Source organism: Triturus cristatus, chromosome 10 (genome assembly GCF_964204655.1).
Source record: "Triturus cristatus chromosome 10, aTriCri1.1, whole genome shotgun sequence".
NCBI lineage: Eukaryota > Metazoa > Chordata > Amphibia > Caudata > Salamandridae > Triturus > Triturus cristatus.
In genome coordinates this window covers 90043947-90067365 of record NC_140593.1, presented here as the reverse complement: position 1 = coordinate 90067365, position 23419 = coordinate 90043947, and the positions used below count along the sequence as shown (strand labels likewise).

Genomic DNA, 23419 nt, shown 5'->3' with positions numbered 1-23419 from the left:
GTTGCTACCTTAGGGCCAATATTGTTTTGAACCACAATACCTCACATGACATGGCTTCCACGCATGCACCCCCTCACCATCTTGCAGTCTGGTTCAGCCCTCCCCACCCGACTGCTGCATTCTCTGCTCCCAGAGAGGTTGAAGAAGGCATCCTTGCATGCAAGGAGTATCATTTTCCTATCATCTAAGGGTCTGTGACTACCCACAAGAGCAGGCACCACTCTCATGCCCCCACCTCTCCTATGCCCTCAGTGGGATCAGAGAGGCCAGCCACCATCATCAGCTGTTTCAGTCTTGGGAGACCTTGATGATGCGCTGGAAGACTAGGAAGGGAGTACTTTGCTTGGTGATATCATAACTGAAGAACAACCTTTATTTTTCAGTGCTGGGGCAGAATAGCAGTGAATACATGGCTTTTGTTTACAGGTATTTAAAATGACATTAGGTATTGATACAAATTAACAAATATTATTGAAGCATCAGCAACCTATCTCCAAATCACTGCTCATGGAGTCCAGTAGGTCTTCATCCTGCCCAAGGATGTCTTCCCAGCGGTGCTGCGTCCACGGCTGGTTCTGTGGTGCATACAGTGGCACATTTGCCACCAGTGGAGTTTCTGCTCCATCAAGCTGGCCCCCTTGCTGGGACAGCTGCCTACCATCAACATGAGGGGGAGGTGTTGCAGCATGTACAAAATAATTGCTACCACATGTTCCTTTTCAAAAGTGGTTGTGTGACTTGACACTGGCAAAACCAGGCCCCTCTCCTTCACCTCCTGCAATGCAACTGTTGGGAGATGGGGATAAACCAAACCTAAAAATAATAACACATTAAACTTAAAGAACAAATAAAATGAAGCAGGGAGCAGACACACCAAGACAAAAAGTAAAGACAAGTAAAAAAACATAAAGGACAGATGTCAAGAAAGAAGATGAAACTGGAGTGGTACAACATGTAAAAGAAGGTGGGTATACCTTAAATGACCTGTACATCAAAATGTCTCCTTATTGTATTACTTCAGCAACAGTAATATAGATCAAATATAAGGTGCAACCTTGGTGTCCAACGCTCATCCACTTAGAGCGTCAATTTCTGAATCCACAATAAGTGATACAGATCTAACTTAACAAAAAACACCAGAGCACATCATGTTTGAATTACTCTCATCCTTCGTGCATTAGGCACTCTTCTGCAACAGTTATTCTTGTATTATCGAGTTCCCCATCAATAAATATCACGTAGCTGTAGATCAGTCAGTTTTTATTTCTTTGCACAGCACAACATCCAACAGCCGACGCGCGTTTCGCCCCACCAGGACTTCCTCAAGGCTGCAAATTGTATATAAAAATATATATTGTAATCTACATATTTATAAGATATGTGAACAAACATATTTACATCTATCAAGATATATATATACATAACTTGTTAAACAAGCTTTGCTACAAGAGACTCTTGTCCACCAAACATCTATTCCCCACATGTGTGTATATCAGTGTTTCAAATCATAAACTAAAAGTTTACTCCAGATGTGAGTAGTGATGCACCCAAAAGAAGATAGAACAGCCATCACGTGTCTATACCAAGACATCAATTTGTAAGTGTTTGTTTAAAAAAAGACAACAAGGAATTAATAAAAAGCACTTTGTAAGGGAGCCACCTGCACCCATATAGTGATTAAAGTTACTAGATATACTTTAATCATCTCACCTCACTGGCGATATAATATTCACACCCTGTTTGTCCAAGAAACTTCAAATATATGGGTTTCAAAAGTAAATTATCAGATGTCCAAGACACTGTAAGACAAATATTTTTTATAGAAATATAAATCTCCATTGTTATCCTGTTTGCAGATAAATAATTATAGGTACGGGCATCCCAAAGTTCCCGAATATTGCCTTAATGTAAGATTCGCATTCTAATCTCCACACCAATTGATACACGTCTTGTGCCAAATTCTTAGTCCTCTCAATTCACCCTTGCTTTGGAGCCATGATAAGTTCCATCTATCACAATAAAAGTATTATGTTAAAACACGCTGTTATTAACTTACTTCTCCTTAGCCAAGACTAATATTGTCTCTTTCATACTAAATGTCCCAATTTCTATTCTATTAACTTTGAGTTCAATGAGAGCATAATGGTTGCAGGATCTAACTATGAAGTCTCATGACATTTGTGTGACACGATAGTTTAAGGGGGCGTCCAAATGCGACATAACCCTGGGAACGTGCTTTTCTGTGAACTCAAAGTTAATAGAATACAAATTGGGCCATTTAATATGAAAGAGACAATATTAGTCTTGGCTTTACTGGGGCCAAACTATTGGGGTTACATACGACAATGAGTACACGTAAACTAAGGAGAAGTAAGTTAATAACAGCGTGTTTTAACATACTACTTTTATTGTGATAGATGGAACTTATCATGGCTCTAAAGCAAGGGTGAATTGAGAGGACTAAGAATTTGGCACAAGACGTGTATCAATTGATGCGGAGATTAGAATGCGTAACTATTTTGAAAAGGTTAGTTTCTATTTTTGAGTGTGTGTATCAAAGGTTATATTAGGGTGAGAGGAGGTCTGCCACTCTATCACAAGTATGATGTCATCAGTGATGTCATTTGAGATGTCATCAGTGATGTCATGAGTGATGTCACTGACCATGTCATGAGTGATGTAATATGTGATGTCATCAGCAGTGCATTGAGGGCGCGCAAATTATAGTTAGCTGAACTAACTATAACAGGGGAATTTCAAAGGTTTTGTACGAGTGAAATGTCCAACTAACTATAATGCCCCTGAAACCTATGGTTTTTTCAGTGAATTTCTAAAGTTTTTTAAATGTTAATTCCTAACTATAACGTGCCTGAAACCTATGTTTTTTTTCAGTGAATATATATATATATATAAAACTATATATATATATATATATATATATATATATATATATATATATATATTCACTGAAAAAACCATAGGTTTCACACATGTTATAGTTAGCGGAAATTTTACTGATAAAAAACCAATGAAATTCCCCCGTTATAGTTAGTGCAGGCAACTATAACTCACGCGACCGCAATCCTCTGCTGATGCTAATACTGTATTTAGACACTTATTTGCCCATGTCTTCTTCCATACATTTTTAGCTATACATATATTACAAATATTTTTTTTTCATAAAGACACATATGTCATCAGCAGAAGATTGCGGTCGCGTGAGTTATAGTTGCCTGCACTAACTATAACGGGGGAATTTCATTGGTTTTTTATCAGTAAAATTTCCGCTAACTATAACATGTGTGAAACCTATGGTTTTTTCAGTGAATTTGCAAGGTTTTTTAAATGCTAATTCCTAACTATAACGTGTGTGAAACCTATGGTTTTTTCAGTGAATTTGTACGGTTTTTTAAATGCTAAGTTACTTTACGCCATTCGTGGCGTGCGCGCCCACTTAACGCAGTTCGTTCCGTGCGCGCACGGTGCGCTTTGCGCACCGTGCGCGCACAGTGAGCACGCGGTGCGCTTCGCGCACCGCGCGCCCACTTTACGCAGTTAGTGCCGTGCACGCACGGTGGGCACGCGGTGCGATGACAAAGCAAGAAAGCACGTCAACAAATCTGTTTCTGCTTTCCTCCGTGACTATGGTATGGGTGCCATTTACCACAACAACTTGCGTTATGACATGCAAGACATTTATAGAGGAGATCGTGTGCACTTCAATGATGAAGGGAACAGAGTCTTCCTCTTGAACCTTAGACTCTGCATCGGTACTTACTTGTAGGTACCACTAAAAAATCATTTCATAAACACAACGGCTCTTTTTAGAGCCCCCTAATATCTAAACACTTAAATCTGATTTTCATTTTTTTTTTTTTTTTTTTTCTACCGTACGCTTACCGTAAGCTTACCGTACGCGTACCCCGTGATTTTTATTAAAATCAATAAATGTTTTTTTTGTACTTTTCTGTCCTTCTTTGACCCCCTTACAAATGTTAGGGGGTCTGTAACTCTCCTCATTGCCCCCTTTCCTTGTTTTCACTCTTTTTTTTCAGAGTGAAATACACAAAATGGCGGCCGCCGCTTCCTGGTTTCGGCCGATTCGAATGTTTACTAAGATCTAAGAGCCAATCAGAATCGCGCTCGCGCACGCCACCGTACGCTTACCGTAAGCGTACGGTAAGCGTACCGTAAGCGGGCTCAGATATATATATTGATTTAAAGGCTATTTTCTCAGAATCTACTGAACAGATTTACACCAAACCTACAAAAGGCACTTCCTTGACCTAGGGACTACCTCTCTGCCAAATTTTGAGTAATTCTGTTCAGCCGTTCGGGCTGTAGCTCGTTCTAAAGGTCCTATGGAAAAATGCATGGGAAAAACGCGTTTTGGGACCCCCCTTTTATCTCAGCCCCCGCTTGACGGATCCCCCCAAGACTTTCAGGGTAGGAGCGGAGCGTAGCGCCCCACCTATTTTGAGAACTTCGCGAGGATTCGTCGACCGGCGCCAAAGTTATTCAAAATAGAATGTTGAGGTTTTCCTATGGAAACGTGGTCCTAACTATAACTACCTACTGGCGACCGCCAGTAGGTAATATATATATATATATATATATGGGGAAACAATGCGCTGTTTGGCTACCTACAATAAAGAAAGGATTACCCTCACCTGTGTTGGCGTTTCCAAGCATGGTAACTTTGTTTTTGGGAATACAAAATGCGGCGTGCCTCGTCGCGGAAATGCCCCGCCGCAGAACCTGCGGACCACGGCTCCTAAACCGGGGGGCCATGTGGAGATGATGGTCCATTATTGTGGGACAAGTATTTGCTGGACAATGCTGCTGTACTCCATCCAAACCCACTTGGGAATTATTTTAATGCATACAGTGCCGACTGCTACCATCAGGGAAATGCAGGAACTACTTTACCCAAAATGCACTTGCATATGATGGCGGGTACAAAGACTATTTAGTTCGCACTTGTGGTGGCCCGTATGCATTGCCAGTGAACAAGGGCAGTCCGCCCGAAACGCGTATGGCGCTATGGACATGGGGAAACAATGCGCTGTTTGGCTACCTACAATAAAGAAAGGATTACCCTCACCTGTGTTGGCGTTTCCAAGCATGGTAACTTTGTTTTTGGGAATATATATATATATATATATATATATATATATAACAACAGAGTCTCGGACCGTCAATGCCCTCGACGGTACTGCCCAGGTACGGACCACAGCACACGAAGAAATGCAGCAAAGTCCAGAGTGTAAATTCTCAAAGCAGTGATGTATTGTCCAAAATAAAAACACCCAAGTGTTCCAGGCATAATGCCTGCCACGACGCGTTTTGAAGGCTTCTCGCGAACTTGATCACATGACTCGCCACGTGATGGCTGCCCTTTAAAAACATGACAATGTGCAGGATTGGCTGTAGAAAATAGCCTAAATGAATAATAAAAAGTGAAAATAGACTTGGGGTGAATAGGTTACTGCTAAAAATACACCATAATTCATGTACTAATACATTGTGTAAAACGATAAGCAGCAATCAATACATTGAGATGGATCTATAAATATATAAAAAGCCAGGGATGAAAAAGATAATTCAAAGTGTGAGGTGCTGGTTAGACCACGATGACACAAGAAGGAATATATAAGAAATTTATACAAATAAATAAAAGCTTTAAAATTGTAGAATAAAACAAGATTTGTATTCAGGCCTCATAGTGATAAGCCCAACCACAGTATATAACCTGCAATCCAACATATTAGCTAACTTGAATTGATAGATGTATGACAAAAAATAACTCTCCTTCGACAAGACCATGGTTGATTCATATGAAAACGTCCCAACTGTCTATAAAGTGCATATTTGTGTGCAAATGGCAAATAAAAACCCTCTTAGTGCAAACATATAAATAAAATAGCAGCATACATTTGAGAAGCCATTAGCAGAATCAACAATATAAGGCTCAACTAGACATTAGATAAAGTGCAAGTGCTGAATGAAACTGTGCACATGTGCAATACAGCTCATAGCAATTCATGATGGTTACAAATAACCCTGCACCAAAGCAATAATCCACAAGGAAAATGTAAACATAGATATCAGAAATGAGCTGAACCAGAAAAGAAGTGGTAGGCAATCGAAGTCACACAATGGGGAGCAGCATAACAAGAGACTCATCATGGGAAGACAGGCCAATGCAGCATAGCTTCAGAAGAATCTTCATTTCGGCTGAAACGGCCATAAAAACACAGATGAATAATACAGTACAAGCCATATGATAAAAAGAGACAAGCATTACAATATTAAAAACGGACAGTTATTCTGGTTAAAACAGCATTACAGTACAAACAGCGCTCCATTTTCCCCCCAGACTTCCTCAGTGGATCAGAAAGCACGTCTAAAAGTATGTAATTTACTAAAAGTGCATGTGCAATACATAGGGGACGCGGGGCCTACCGATGATAATGAGTCAGATTCAATAAAGTGCATATGCATTATGTAAACAGCCAAAGGTTGTTAAAGTGCTCCAGTATCATAGAAAAGGGGAAAAAAACATTCATAGTACATAGTTCAGCTATCCCCTCTTGTGTTCCTAAGGCGCATCGCTACTCTTAGAAAGTTTACAATACAGTGCAATGTTAAAATATCTGCAGAGAGTTTCAGGTACAGTAAAGCTACCTTAGCCTGTCTAAAACCAGCCTTTTTTTAAACTATTTGTAAAAAATGTTTCCATGGGAGCATATAATACGGGCAGAACAGTACGAAGTGAAGGGTGTCCTGCGGAGATCGAAGATCGCAGCCGCAGGGACCCTTCTGCTCCACCGTTTTAGTAAAACCTGCAGGCTAGGCTAGGTTGGCTAGGCTGTGATGTATGGAGTTCAACCTGAAGCGTGTCATAAGGAACCTATCCTGGGCACTGTGGATGAAATACAGGTAAGGTTCGATACCCGGGCAGGATTTCGTCAGTATATGGCTTCTCACTGCGGGTTTTGTTATCTCTTGGTCTTCCCTGATAGAACCCAGTAAATTCAAAAACTCCCCTTTAACAATGGTCTTATCCTTTGCCAAGATTTTAGTGGGGTGAGTAAAAAGATCCAGGTGACCCGTGGCCTTAAGAGAATCCCTAACATGTTTGAGCCATGGGATATTCATCCCTTTGTCCCGTGCCAGGCAGTCCTGAATGATATCTCTTGTCAGGGCCGCCTCTGGGTTTGACCAGATCTTAATCCAACAGCTAACCGGTTTTAGTTTTATCCTGTCCTCGAAGTGGGCAACACCCAGCTCTTCATGTACAATGAAGCCTGGGGTACTTTGTGGCACTTTCAACAGTCTTCTTAAAAGTTTATTCTCTTCAGTATGGAGCGAGTTTGTGTCCACAAAGCCCCAGACCTCACCGCCGTAGAGAACTTTGGCGGAACATATTGAATTGTAAAGAATCAGGATCTGGTCAGGAGCCCAACGGCCCAGCCTATGTGCGTGATTCATAATATCCCCCATGCTTCTGGTTAGTGAACGACATTTATCCTCCAGCAAAGGTTTAAAATTAAGCCTGGAGTCAACCAATAACCCTAGGTATGAGAAGGACTGAACTTTTTCAATACAGTGTGCCCCAATCGTGTATTTATATTTCTTATGGGGCGCCTTCCCTACCTCCATTATGTAGGATTTGGCTAGGTTTGCTGACAAATCCAGGCTCTCCATGAAGTGGATAAAACCGTCTAACAAAGTTTGTAGGCCATGCGGGGTTCGGGCCAGAAGTACCGCATCAATGCAGTATAGACATTTAGAAGAAATTATGTAAGTCTTCACCCGTGTTCAGGTCATTTGGGATCTTGGTATGCAGAGTCAAAATAAAATGAGACTCAAGTTGTCTCAGACTCTTTTCACGGTTGCCGCCCCGTTTAGAGACTGGTACCGCCCCCAATACTGAATAGTCTAAATCGTTGAGGTTGTTGTGATGTACCAGTTTAAAATGTCTAGCTACGGGGTAACTTGGATCAGAATTGACTATGGCCCGTATATGCTGTAATATACATTTGTGAACAGGGAGCTTAGTACTGCCAATATATTTGAGCCCGCAAGTGCATTGTAACATGTAAATGGCAAATTCGGTACGGCATGTGAAATGCTCTGTGATGGCGATAGGATTCGAGTTGAAAGCTGTCAAATATTCGCTCAGTTTTTTGCCGAATTTACATGCACGGCATGAATTACATTTGAAAAAGCCAGGCTTGGTCAACCAAGTTGATTTGACGATGATCTCTGGGCTGGTTCTGACTAGCGAATTCCTCACAGAGGGAGCCCTTCTGTAAGTGATGGATGGCAAGGGGGGCAATAAGGGTTTTAACGTGATGTCAGTCAGCACAATGAGCCACTGAGAGTATAAAATCTGGTGTAGCTTTCTTTCCTGTTTGCTGAAAGCAGTGATAAATCTGACATCACGTGAGTCATCGCCTAATTTATCTTCAGGGGGTAGCTCTTTATTGTCATGTTGGTTTTTTTTGGAATTAGAATTTCCTTTCTAGGACTAGAATTGGCTTTGCTAAGTGCTGCATCAAGGACGGCCTTACTGTACCCTCGACCCAAAAAGCGCTCAAAAGCCTCTTTTTGGCATCTTGCCTAAGCAGTCTCAGATAGGGGTGGGCGGAATTTGCGAAAGTGACTTTCGCAAATTATCGCGAAAATGTTAAAAATCTCCGCAAACACGTGGAAATATCGCTAAGATGCAGAAGTTTTTTTCCCGCCCGTTCGCGGTATTTTCTGCGTGGTCGCGGCTCGCCAACTTACCCATGCGGTTGCTCGCGGGCGCGGCCATCTTGTTTTCACTCTTCTCGCGGTGCATGATCGCGAGAAGAAAGACGTGATCGCTCGACCAATGACATTACTGCGGGCGCGAACTGTCGCGAGACAGCGCAAATGGCTACCAACAATCCAACATCTCGTGGAGAGCGCGACCGGACCGGGAAAACTTGTCGGCGAACGCGGGGATTCAGGTAAGGCGATCGCGCGCGCGCGAGAATGTATTATTTTACAGCGCGAGCAAGAAACAAATTATCGCTAAGCTGCGGAATGCGGAAATTTTGACATTTTCGCGCTCTCCACGGAATGCGAAAATGTCAAATTATCGCAATTTCCGCGAGCGGAACGGAAATTTAGCCCAGGCCTAGTCTCAGAACTGCAAATGCGTCGAATACGAAGAAACTTACCTTAAGGGATACTTTGGATGAAATGACGAGGGTGTGAACTATCAGCATGTAATACAGAATTACCTTTTTTTTGCAATGAAGTTTGGTATTGATGCTAGGGGTGGGCGGAATTTGCGGAATTAACCTTCGCAAATTATCGCGAGAATGTTTAAAATTATCGCAAACAAGCAGAAATATCGCGAAGATGCGGAAGTTTTTTTCCGGCATGTTCGCGAGATTTTCTGCATGGTTGCGGGTCGCCAACTTACCCATGTGGTTGCTTGCGGGCGCGGCCATCTTGTTTTGAGTTGTTCTCGCGGTGCATGATCGCGAGAAGAAAGACGTGATCGCGCGACGCATGACGTCACTGCGGGCGCGAACTGTCGCGAGACAGCGCAAATGGCTAAAAACAATACAACATCTCATGGAGAACGCGACCGGATCAAGAAAACTTGTCGGCGAACGCAGGGATTCAGGTAAGGCGATCGCGCGCGCGCGAGAATGTATCATTTTACAGCGCGAGCAAGAAACAAATTATCGCCAAGCTGCGGAAACCGGAATTTTTGACATTTTCGCGCTCTCCGCGGAACGCAAAAATGTCAAATTATCGCAATTTCCGCGAACGGAACGAAATTTTTGCCCAGGCCTAATTGATGCCATCCTCTCCAATGTAAACACAAACATCAAGGAAATCAATAGAAGTATTACTAATGGTAGCTGTAAATTTCAAATTAAGTGAATTGTCATTGACAATAGATACAAAACCATCAGCTTCTTCCCTGTTCCCCTGCCAAATTAGAAAGACATCATCAATATATCTCCAAAAGGGCCTGATGTGCTTGGTCCATACATCACTACAATGGGTCATGAGGACATGCTTCTCCCACCAGCCAACATGCAGACATGCATAGCTAGGGGAGCCGCATGCCCCCATCGCCACCCCTCTCACCTGATGATAGACGTTGCTATTAAACAGAAAATAGTTGTTGAGCAAACACAATTCAATCATTTTGATTATCATATCATTATGTTCAAAATAATGAATAGATCTGCCACCAAGGAGATGTTTAACAGCAGCCAGCCCGTCCTGATGATTGATTCTGGTATATAGCGATTCAATGTCCATAACAATCAATAGATAATCAGATCTCGATTCGATTCCATTGATTTTGGACAAACAATCACCAGTGTCTTTGACAAAAGACGGGAAATTGACAACCAACGGCTGTAGGAAGAAAGCAACATATGTAGAAATCACCTCCATAAGACTTTTCCTGGCCGATATAATGGGCCTGCCAGGCACTGGAATGACGTCTTTGTGAATTTTGGGGATGAAATAATTTATATATATATATATATATATACGTTCAAAATAGAAAACACTGAACCCTGCACTAGGGATTTTCCCTGTAAGAGACACCATCATTTCAAAACAAAGTCTGCATTGAGAAATGCTTGTTTGCAGCACACACTCTAAACTTCACAGACTGACTCGTCTTCACAAGTCCTAAGTAAATAAAAGAGGCTCGAGGGAATAATCGATTTCCACTCGAGTTTAAAGTGAAACCCATTAAAGGATTAACCTCAGGAAATAATGAATTAAATTCCATATTAAAGGATTAACTAACTGGTGACTTGAGTTGCTAAACAAATACGCCGGACGGCTTCAAACAAGCAAAAAAAAAATAGAAATGAACACTCTCCCGAAAGAGAGGCTGATGAAAACAAAACCACAGTAATGAATTAAGCAAAATTAAAGGCTGAAACCTGGACATGTTCAAATACACATACATAACAACGCGCAGCGCTATAGAAACCAAAACACAGAAAGTGAAATAACAGATGTGAATTGAGATATCAATAGCACTTACCGGCAGAGTCGACAGTCAATGGCTCTTATATATCTTGCATCTCTGTTATGTTGTGATGTGATTTGCTGTTTGAACGAAATGCATTATGGGTACTGTAGTACTTTAAAAAGCTGTAAATAAGCACAATAAAAAAAGTTATTTTGTATTTAAATGATAACATGTATAGTTCTAGAAAATGTTCTATTTTGCCCTATGTTCAATAAAAACAAGCAAACTACCAGAAATAAATGTCAAAAGACTATATACTATGTTAATGTTCACCTGAGGTAATGTAATGAATACCTAAAACAGACGGTGTAGTTGATAAACTCTGGCTGCTGCTTCCCTGTTTGTCCTAGACATAATTCGATTTAGTATCTGTTCCAGTACACCTCTTATGCGAATATTTGAGATGATGGCATGGAGTTCACAAGAAGACAAGCGCAATTGTCTGCAAAATAATTCTTAGGTTTAAAAAGGAGGTGTGCAATGTTGATTTTCTTTGTGAGCAGCAAACTTGACTACGACAACGCATTCTACTCCAGCACCACCCAGATACTCCTAAAGAAACTGCAGAGCATCCAGAACGCCTCCACCAGACTCATCCTGCACATCCCAGGCTGCAGCGAAATTACTGGCCACCTGAGAGACCTTCATTGGGTCCCAGTCAACATTTGTTTGACCCCTGAACGTGTGTAAAGTGACCTTTCAACTGGGTAATCGGTGGGCTTTGTCATGGTCATACTGTTAAAAAGACGCTGAGCTTGTTGTGGGCTCACATTCTTGCTGACAGGGGGGGGCTGTGTCCACTGCTCCATCTCCAGGTCTACTTTACAACTTGCCAGCGCTGTTTCCCGGTTCCCGCAACTATCTCCCGACGACTCTCTCACTCTGGTGGGACTCTAAGTTCCAGAGTGCAACGCGCGGCCATTATCTATCTCAGCTGCGAGGGAGGCGCAACCCCAGGTTTCAAAAGCACCGCACATATCCCGCAGTGTGGGACGCGCACGGCCTGTGCCCGGGCGAAACCCGGGCCAAGGGCGGGCCCGTCCTGCACCCGTCAGCGCCAGGAAGACACAGGGCAGGGCCACCCCCCCTGAGCTGCTGATACTGCCTCTCATCTCGTTGACAACTAATGGGGTAAGACTTTCAGCAACCTGGTGACATTGCTATAAAAGACTAAAACAACTGCATGTTTGCTACCTGCCACATTGCTGTGTGATTTTCTGGATACCACTATGGAGGGTAGGGTATGATTGTAAACAAACCTGGTGTTTATTTGCTCTACACTACTGCACCAATCGTCCCATCGGGTGGCTTGTTCTCTGCTCTTGGCCCTTTTTTTGGAGGCCCAAGGGTGTGTACCCGCAGCCTAGGCTGCAGCGGGACGCTGTATATCTTGAAGGAGATCCGTACCGACAACAGTTGGGAGAATGGGAAAAAGGGCAGTTGCTAGCAGAAACAAAACCTTAGGAGAGTCTCCCACAACCTCTATAGATAAAATGTTACAGAGGGCTATCGGGGTGGTGTCAACGGAAATAGAGCGTACGGAAAGAAGGCTATCCCTCACCCCAGATATATTCTCACAAGAGCCCGAGACGATCCCTCCTCTAATTACCACTCACACACAGCAACATGTACAAACGCTGACATCCCCCTTAGGTCAGTCCCTCACATCGCTAATTCCGGCCCAAGAACAACAAACACATACCAAGGCGCCCCTTCCACGGGCCGTTGCATCTAAGAAACCCCCGCACAAGGATAACCCACAAACAACTGTCCCTAAGAAGGGGAAACGTAAACAACCACTTGCGGTTGGGCCAAAAAATAAGAGACCCTGTGTGAGCAATGAGATCGACCTTGTGGGAGGTGACGAGCCAGATTTAATCAAGGGCAAATCTCAAACTGAAAATATAACTGTAGAACAACCTCTGTGGGTATCCAGTTTGTTGGATGACCTTTTAAATAAATTGAGAGCTACGATTAAAGAAGAAATAGCCCCTTTAGTCAGCCGTCTAGATAGTCTGGAGAAAGCGTGGGCAGGCGTAGGAGCTATAGCATGTCACAACTCCGTCACCAGCATTGCAAGGGGAAGGATCGATAATGGCTGTCAGAAGGCTACTCCAGGTCTAATCTACACCCATGGGGTGGGGAGGTGACCAAACGTGTTCCCCTCAGCCAGTGGTAAACCTAGGGAAACAAGTACCAACATGGAGCCCAGAAACCGGATAGACAGCCAAGAGCCCAGTTTCATGAGAAGCACCCCCGCAGTGAAAGGATGTGTTAAGGCCAATCCTCTAACCCGGTAGGACAATAGTAAACAAAGTCCGTTATCAGCCCAGGACTCCAATAATGAGAGCAATGCGCCCCCTTTGCCTAGCATAAACCTTCCCCCAGCCTGTGCCCCCTACGTTGCCATAATGACAGGTATCCCCCCAACTGCCCATAATGGTAAGGAATCCCAGCTTGACCTTAGGAATAAATGCCTATTCTGGCTTGCAAGATATAACCACTTTGAGTATGCCAGAGCTGGGGAGATAATCATGGTGCGTAGAGTAGGATGGTTGGGTAATGGCCGAAAGACTGAAGTGGGGGAGAGCGTTGTTATAAATTTTAAATATCCCAGCACTTTTAGCAGCTTGCTGAACTCATCCATTTCTTGCCACTATGCACCCACAGGAATAAGCCTCCGCCCACTGGATTTCTTCTACCCCCACCAACATACTAATCTAAGAGGCAATGCATTTGTGCCAACCCAGCCCACGGGCCCTGGTTCCCTTATGGAAGGCAGGGGGAAACCCATAGCAGGCGCCCTCTGCTCAACATTGCAGTGAGCAATAGATTTGAAAGTTTGGAGGAGGTTGACTGACTGGGGGTGGGATCTTCTATTGGCGATAATTGTGATAAGCAGTGCCCTGTTCAAAAGAAAGAGGAAGTGTGTGGTGGGAGGGGTGGGAGTGGGGGTTGTGGCATGGCCTTTGACCAATGTCCAGCATTCAAACAGATGATCTCCAATTGAGCAAGGATGATGCCCCCATTTTCCGTGTTGTACAACAGGTCTGTAATCCTGTGGGAGAATCAAGTGGAGTTTCCGCAAGATTACCGAGGGTACACCAGGATGTTCACCCCCCCTCACCCCTCCCCGGACTATCTCCCTGGAGGCATCTAGAAGGACAGGACCCAAGAGTAAGGAACTACGAATTCTATCATGGAATTTAGCAGGGCTAAAAAGTAAACTAGCATGCCCAGACTGGGGGTCTTTTGTGGACAATCAGGACATTTGCTTATTCCAAGAGACCTGGGCTTGGGAAGAACATCAAAGGGTCGGCTTGGCGACATTTAACACTCTGGCTACCAAGGGTGGGAGGGGGCGCCCAATTGGCGGATTCACGATCTGGGTAGGCACACATCTTGGGTGCAGAGCTGAGCAGTTGACAACTCCCACCAACGATATTCAATGTGTTCTGCTGTCATTTCCTGCTAAGATGAAATTAGCCCTAATAAACGTCGATTCAAGACCTGTGACCAACAGACAAGAATCCGCCACTATAGATCATCTAGGGAGCTTCATTCCAACCTTGGACCCAGCATCCTTGCTGATTCTAGGAGGCGATTTCAACTGCCAATTCGAGCCACTAACCCACCAAACCCAAGAGGCCCCCTCAGAAGAAGACCTATATTGGTCAATTCCTGATCCGCAGATCACCCCAATCAAACTATGGTCCCTTTTGGCCATGCAAGTCCACTCACTTATATTGTCCCATTCTCTGAGGGCATGCAATGGGAGGACCAAATCTGATACCCCCGGTCAATTTACGTTCAATAGAGAAGGCCAGGCCTCACTAATTGATTACATCTTGGTGGAAACTAGAACCTGGGAAAAAGTCCTGGATTTCTACATTCAGCAGAGGCAGGACAGTGATCACAATGCCTTGATTGCAATTTTGAAGCCGGGGAATCTCGGTGGGTCCACCATTTGTCCCCTCTCATCAACCGGGTCCAGCGCTCTAAAGATCACTAATAATAGAAGGAAAGTTAGATGGAGCCACATCCAACACTCTCCCCTTAAATTGGCTAAAGTTTATCAGCTAGTAACACCTATGACAGGACAGGTGGAGGCATTTGTAGAGGATAGAGACAAGATCAAGAAAATTCATGAGGAGCTAATTGTAAAATTGACCGATGTTTTCCATCCGGTGATTTCAAAGAGAGTAACTAACCGACCGAAACTCTCATGGTTCAACAAGTGCTGCACAACAAAATAGGAGCTAGTGTATGCTGTGAAGGCTAAAGATAGGCCAAATATCAAACTAGCCAGAGTTAGGTACAGGAGGATTATACTGCAGGAAAAGAAAGGATGGGAAACAGAGAGGTGGGAAGCCCTCAGGTTCACTTTGAGGGATAATGATCTGAAATTGTTTTGGGGGATAGTGAGTACTGGAGATGGGGAAGGACGTTCGGCAATAGAGCCCAACATAGTGCCCGAAAGTGTGGGAGTCTCATTTTGGGTCTTTGTATGACTGTGAGGATGATGGTTCCATCGGCCCAGATATTCAGAGTTTAACTCCGGAGTTTTGCCAGGAGGGGGGCTGGGATATAACCATGCCGGAAGTTGGAAATGCTATTAAAAGCCTGCACCCCAATAAAGCCCCTGGTCTTGATAAACTCCCGGGGGACCTCTTTTGGGAGGAACCTAGTATATGGGTCCCTTATCTGTGTGCTCTTTTTAAAGCTATCCTGAAGGGCACGAACCCCCCCGATACTTGGAATGGCGCTGAGATAGTACACATATTTAAAAAAGGTTGCCCTCTGCTACCCTCTAACTACAGGCCCATCAGCCTAATGGACATCTCTCAAAAACTGATGGGTAGGGTCCTTTTAGCCCGGATACAGGGGTGGATTGCGGAAGAGGAGATCTTGAGTCCCTACCAGGCCGGCTTCAGATCAAATAGGTCAACCGTGGACCAGATTTTCAGATTACAGCTACTATTCTGGAAAACAGTGAAGATGGAGGGTGGCAGCCTCTATCTCATATTTGTTGATCTGAAGTCGCCCTTTGAACTCGTTCCCATGAAGAAACTCTGGGAAGTGCTTAGCGATCTTGGGGTTCCTCCTTATCTCCTCAATGTGTTAGTGAGGCTACATACTGGCAACTACGCACAGGTGAGATGCGGAAAATATGGGGAACTCTCTTCACGCCTCTCTGTCAAAAAGGGGGTGAGACAAGGATGCATTTTAGCCCCCACCCTATTTTGTCTCTACATCAATGGGCTTATTGATTTTCTTAATAATATAAAAGACACTGATACCCCAAAGTTAGCCACTGGGAAGATACTCGCATTGATGTTCGCGGACGATACTCTGTTATTGTCCAAGTCACCCCTTGGCATTCAAGGTATCCTGGATGGGTTTGCACAGTTTTGCAACAGGAGAGGTTTGGAGATTAATTTAGCCAAGACCAAATTTATGGTCTTTAATCTCCCGATGAGCATGCGCCCAAACCCCTCTCTCAATGGTAACCTCCTTTAAAAAGTGAGGATATTTGATTATCTGGGTATCACACTAACTGAGCAATTTGGCTGGGGCCCCCAGATGGCCAAAGCTAGACTTAGGCTAACTCAAACAGTGGGCGGGATTATGAAATTGTTCAGAACATCTGCACATAAGCCAGCAGCTCCTGTGGTGGAGATATTTAAGGCCCAAGCAAGGGGGCTACACTATATGGGGCGGAGCTTTGGGGGCACTGTTCTACCTCTGATCTTGTCAAGCTGGAAAATAATTTCATGAGACAGCTTATAGGCCTTCCACGCAGCACACCATTAGTTCCCCTCCGTTTGGATTTGGGCATGAGGCCAATTGATGAAGAGATTGCCTTTAAGCCTTTGACCTTTTGGCATCGGGTATGGGTAACCCCAGAGTTGTCCTCCTACAGAGCTGAGCTAAAAGGGGCTTCTCCCAAGATTAAATCCCAGTAAATTACCGTGGCTGGCCCACATTAGGAACCTTTCCGCTAGGCTTGGTAGGCCAGAGCTATGGTTATCCCCAGAGTTTTCCTGCGCCTTGACATCCAGGTCGGACCTCGTAAAGCAATATAGGCAATCCAACCTACTGTCCCTACAAGAAAGTGCCAAAGAGGGCAGGCTGACGATGGAGTTCCTACAAATTAAAGAGGTATACAAAAAAGAACTCTTTTTGGATGTAATCTACCCTCCCTTGGCTAAGAAATTGTACTTACAGTTTAGATTGGGGAATTTACCACTGGCAGTGCACACCAGCCTATGGGCCCCTGAGAACTTGAGTGTGTGTCCTGTATGTAAATCAAAGACCGAGACTGAAACCAATGTACTGTTTTTCTGCACTGCATATGTTCTGCCCCGCAAACGTTGGATTATCCAATTATCTTAAAACCTAGGGTTTGTCCGCTGCCAAGAGGCCCACAGAGTGGTAAAATATGATACTGATCCTCCAATTGTATTTGCTGTATCGCGTTTTTTAAAATGCTATGTGGCACGTTAGGAGAGGGCTTTTAAAGTAATCATAGGGGCGGATCAAATGGCCAAAATCATTACAAGTTATATTTTGTGTGTTTTCAAAATAATTTTTAACACATTTTGTAAAATTTGGTAAATGCATTTTAATGACTGTTTTTATGAATTTTAAATCCCTGTGTAGTTGTCAGTCTTTTTATACAAATGCCTGGGATGTAAATATTGACTAGTCTGTGTAAACATTTGTGTTTTTTTATCTTTTAATGTACTTTTATGGCACAAGTGGCCGAAATAAAGTTCTTTGACTGACTGACTGAATACCTAAAACAGACGGTGTAGTTGATACACTCTGGCTGCTGCTTCCCTGTTTGTCCTAGACAGAATTCGATTTAGTATCTGTTCCAGTACACCTCTTATGCGAATATTTGAGATGATGGCATGGAGTTCACAAGAAGACATGGGCAATTGTCCGCAAAATAATTCTTAGGTTTAAAAAGGAGGTGTGCAATGTTGATTTTCTTCGTCAGCAGCAAACTCGACTACGACAACACATTCTACTCCAGCACCACCCAGATTCTCCTAAAGAAACTGCAGAACATCCAGAACGCCTCCACCAGACTCATCCTGGACATCCCAGGCTGCAGCGAAATTACCGGCCACCTGAGAGACCTTCATTGGGTCCCAGTCAACATTTGTTTGACCCCTGAACGTGTGTAAAGTGACCTTTTAACTGGGTAATCGGTGGGCTTTGTCATGGTCACACTGTTGAAAAGAAACTCACGGGTAAGTTTGCAAGTATTTTATTGCTTACAAAGTAGAGCCACCATCTCCTGCTGCCAGCCTGTCAGTTCTCCAGGTTACAACTGTCTTAGTGACACGCTACCATGGAGATAGAACAAGCAGCACCAGCACAGAACTTTGAATGATTACAACACATCCCCTTTAAAGAAGGAAGGAAAGGAGAAAAGAAGAACAAAGAAAAAAAAAAAGAAGAAGTCTGTAAATTCAATAACCACATAAAAAAAAGAAAGCAACCATTGTGCAAAATAAACAAATCAATACAATACTGTACAAGGTAAATTATGAACAACTTAGGAAACTCAAAACATTTCATAATCTTCATACCTTTTTGGAAGATGGAGAGACCTAGAAGGAAGAACCACCATTGGTGGGCAAATTTGAAGCAGGTGAAACATGGACTTGCCACCATGGAACGTCACTAAACGAGACATACTCCATCTACCACCGTTATGCACAGTGACCACATTCTAATATACCGCAGTAATAACAAATGGTCCCATATATTCAGTGACACCCTTCCTGTGCCAGTGTGGTTTCTTGACAAGCACCTACTCGCCAACCTTCCATGACGTAACCTTGGTTGATTTTTTAAAATAAAACCTTTGTTTGTACATACTTTGGTAAGATTTGATTTTATCACTCACCTCCTCCTCACTCAAAACAGGACCTTTCAATAATAGGTAACCACCCAGGATTGAGTTTGGATAGTGCAACTCTCCCTCGTAACATTTGAAATGGGGATTTCTGCAAAATACTATTCACTGCAGTGCGATGAGCCCACCAAGTGTCTCTTAAGATCCCCTTAATAGGATGTCTCGTATCAACAGCCCTTTGTACACATGCTTTGACTACTCTGTTCATGCGCCTGAGGAGCATAAAGAGCAGTTCGATGATGAATGATGCCATAATCACTCAAAAACTCATGCATTTCTTGAGAAACGAATTGCAGGCCATTATCTGTGATGAGAAACTTGGGAATCCCTTCACTAACAAATTCGTCTTTAAGAAAATCGATAACCACCCTAGTACTGACTGAGCTTACACATCTAGTGGAGACCCATTTGGACGAGTAGTCCACCAAAAGGATAACAAATCTGTCTGCTGGGTTCAACAACTCAAACGGGCCCATCAGATCCAACCCCAACTTGACCCAAGGTTCCCGTGGGACCTCAACAGGAGACAGTGGCGGCGTGTTAACAACGCGGGACTTGTCATAACACTCCTTGACCACTTTTTCAACCTGAACATCCATATTTGGCCACCAATATCTCTCCCGGAGGTGAGACTTCTTCCTAAATGCCATTCATGAGCAGGTTTATGAGCTTTGGTTTAAGGCCCTCAGGTAGAATCACTCTCTCCACGCATACGTTTTTTTAAAATTAACTTTATTTATTTTTTGTAAACAAAGCATTACAAAGATCTCAGCAATGGTACAGTTGTCTTGTGTGCATAACTCACATTTTAATTGCAATACACCCGTGTCTGCTAACAATATGGAAGCCTGGCTCCATGTGTCCCAATCATATCCTTTAGTACAGCAATCTAATCCATCAGAATCCATGCGTCCACACAATACAGTGCTGAATTTCCCCATGTCCCGCACTTGCATAAGAATTCCGCCCTTCAAATCCTACATTACCGCCCCCTAGCGCCGCCCTTAAGCTATACCCAACGCGAGGAACTCCGCCGCACCTCGACCACCCCAATGTCCATCCGATCCCCCAGTCATCACCACCAAACCTACCCAACCCCCGTGGGTACAATTCCCGAGCTGGAGTGTGATGGGGAGGAGCCCGGCATGTTTGCGATATATGTTCTGTATGGGCCCCATATATCTTTGGGACGGGCCACACTAGGCAGGAGACTGGAGTAAATCTCACTGTTTAAGCTACAATCAGCCATGTCCGTTAGCCATGCCTTAGTCGTGGGAACCGCCCCACCGCCCCAGTTTTTAGCAATCCCACGCTTCGCCAGCAGGAAGCGCAGAGACGCCAGTCTCCTCACCGACTTGGGAAAATTAACAGTGTATCCCAGCAGCGCCACCTCCGGGGTAGGAACCAGGGTGAGCCCCAGCATCTCCCCCATGATGTTGTGTATCTGCGCCCAGTACGACTGCAGTCTCGGACAGGTCCAGGTCATATGGGCAAAGTCAGCGTGGGGGGAGGAACATTTCCAACATGTGTGGGGTCTCTTGGGGTCAATGGAGTGTAGCTTAGCCGGCGTCATGTAGCATCTGCGGAAAAACTTATATTGCAGAAGCTTGTGACGGCTATTGAGTGATACCTTGTTGGGGACCTTGCAGCAGACTGACCACTGTTCATCTGTGATGGGCCTACCCAAGTCAGCCTCCCATGCCCCACGTATTTTGTCGTCTGAACAGGGGACCTGCGCTGCGCAGAGCTTGTACAACTTAGGTGTTCCCCTGTATCTTTGTCGACGATGACAGAAAGTGGCTCGAAGGAATCAGGCTCGAGGGGGAATCCCCTAATCTCCACCCTGACTGCAAAATAAAGCCGGTTGAGGATGAATTTGTCCATGTAAGTGGCATCACTGAATCTTGCCTCCTCCGTTATAGAGAATATGTGCCCGCCTGGGTATAAATCCCCAACCTTGGAGAGGTCAAATTTCGTCAAAGCACTCCACGCATAAGTTGGCCCTGGCAAAGGGTAAGCTCATTCCTGATGGACCAAAAAGGGAGTAAATCAGAGTCCATCTTCATGTTGTCAGGCCAACCTTCAACAACAAAACGTGTTACTGCAGGGAGCAGAGGATCTGCTAACAAAGAACTTTTCCACTCCCCCTCTTGAATGGCAGACTCCTTGACCCAATTAACATTAACAGCATCAGAGTCAAACACATTCTCAGAACATTCAATGGGTAGTCTAGACAGACAATCTGCTGCTTTGTTGGCAGCACCAGGGAGATATTCCACAAGAAAATTGTACTCTTCTAAACCTTCACTCCAACGCTTAAGTCTTGGAGTAAGTCTCTCACTCTCCATGCAGGAGAATACTTGCACCAAATGGCGATGGTCCGATCTTACTAAGAAGAGAATACCCCATAGATAAAACATAAGATGCTTTACAGCCCATACTATGGCTAAAGCCTCCCTCTCAATACATGAATACTGTTGCTCTGATTTCTTCTAGAGGCAAATGCAACAACTTTCTCTACACCACAATCAACCTGAGAGAGTACAGCCCCAAGACCACACAAGCTGGCATCTGTAGGTAAGAAAGTTTTCTTTTTGGAATCAAAATGGCCTAAAGTTGGCATTTTTCCTATTGCTTGTTTAATGATACTGAAGGCTGTGGCACACTCAGGCGACCAAACAAAGTGTGCTCCTTTCCTAAGAAGGACTCTAATGGGTTCAACTGTAGAGGCGAAGCCTTGGATACATTTTTAATATATCAGCGAGGCCAAGACAATACCTCACCTGCTCTTTGTCAGTTGGAGCAGGGGCATCAACAATGCTTTTAGCCAGATCCAGCTTTGGTTGGATGCCCTCCCCAGATATTACATGTCCCAAGTATGTGACAGAATATACATTAATTCTACATTTCAGGCGATTTACTGTCAAACCTCTGTCTGCCAGTGGGTTCGTATTCCATCCTCGTCGCCAGTGTTGAAAAGAAACTCACTGGTAGGTTTGCAGGTCTTTTATTTCTGACAAAGCACAGCCACCAACTCCTGCTGCCAGCCTGTCAGTTCTCCAGGTTACAACTGTCTTAGTGACACGCTACCATGGAGATAGAACAAGCAGCACCAGCACATAACTTTGAATGATTACAACACACACCCATACATTCCCAACTTTGTTCCATGTGTGCTAGCAAAGAGCTTAAGAACAATGTCATGTTTCTGTTTTTGCAGGGCTTCCTCCTGGAATGAACACAGAGGTTTATGCCAACTAGATGTGAGAGGTTGAGTGTGTACATCAGGAATCAGGAATTGATGGGAGGTTAGTAGTCATGCAAAAGTCTAACTTTATCAAAGGAGCAGCCACTGGTGCTGTCCACTGCCACATACGGCACATGAAATAAATGGACAAATCTAATTGAAACACATGCACACAGTTTATCGTTATTATGAAACTCTGGCACAGATCCTACCTGAATAAGCTACTTGTGTCCTCCTCTTCCACCCTCCTGTACAGCCAGCAGTCTGGAGTAAAACAACCTCCAAAACCATAAAACAGGCCACAGAGTTTATCAACCGTGACTACGAGGGGTGAAATGGTGGCTGATCGGGTGTGTGTCCTAGACAATTGTATGGCAGGTAAAGCATGAATTTAGCACGTGTGTACCCTTTATACAAATAGTTTAAATTATGGCATTGAGGTAACAAAAAGCATGGGTGTGTTAGGTTTTAAAACACCTTATTCCTTTTTGATGATTTTCGCTGATGTTATGTTGCAATGTAAGACACCTTTAAAAACCTCGATATATAATATACCATATAATAGAATGTAATATAATACATTATAATGTAATATAATATACAAGATAGAATAGAATGAATATAATACAGCCTCTGGTCAGACATGTTGACCTCAGAGTAAAGATACTTTTCCGGTGTTGCGCATCGCCATTTGTTCGGACCCTGAACACAGGTGCATTGAAGTTACAACTCAGGAGTTTGTACTCGTTCCGCACTTGGGGTGAACCCTGCAGTGGATGCTAATAGGAAGTGATGGGTTTAGAGGGCATGTCAGTCCTTTGAGGTTGCACATAGTATAGAATGAAGACATAACCTGAGGAAACGAAGTTGCAACCAAAAACCTGAAACAGGAAATGTACTTCTTATAGTTGCATTTGGTGCTCTGTGGCAAGGGGAAGTATCTGAGTGACAGCAGTTTAATAAAAAATGCAGGAATCAAAAGGGTTACTGTTGGAAGTTGGGTTTCTGGTTGAGGGGAGGTGAAACCCTACTCAGGCAGAAACCACAATATCGGTGAGGGTGAAACACAAGCAAACCTCAAATTAACCTGTGCTTAACCCTCTGGTAGCTTGGCACTAAGCAGTTAGGCTTAACTTAGAGACAATGTGTAAAGTAGTTACACAGCGCTTCAAACAGTGATAGCGTG

At 43.8% G+C, this 23419-nt stretch overlaps 1 long non-coding RNA gene across 2 annotated transcripts in view; it reads right to left on the bottom strand.

The window, feature by feature from the left end:
* Window positions 1–392: 392 nt before the first annotated feature.
* Window positions 393–23419, bottom strand: part of LOC146788925 (uncharacterized) — a 98263-nt gene continuing 75236 nt past the window's right edge. The window contains exons 2-5 of one of the 2 annotated variants that reach the window (XR_014969999.1): window positions 11066–11175; window positions 6125–6237; window positions 1711–1799; window positions 393–1328 (exon numbers count right to left, since the gene is read on the bottom strand). This is a non-coding gene — a long non-coding RNA (uncharacterized LOC146788925). The remainder of the gene's footprint in view (window positions 1329–1710; window positions 1800–6124; window positions 6238–11065; window positions 11176–23419) is intronic. The other variant, XR_014970000.1, reaches the window with a different exon arrangement.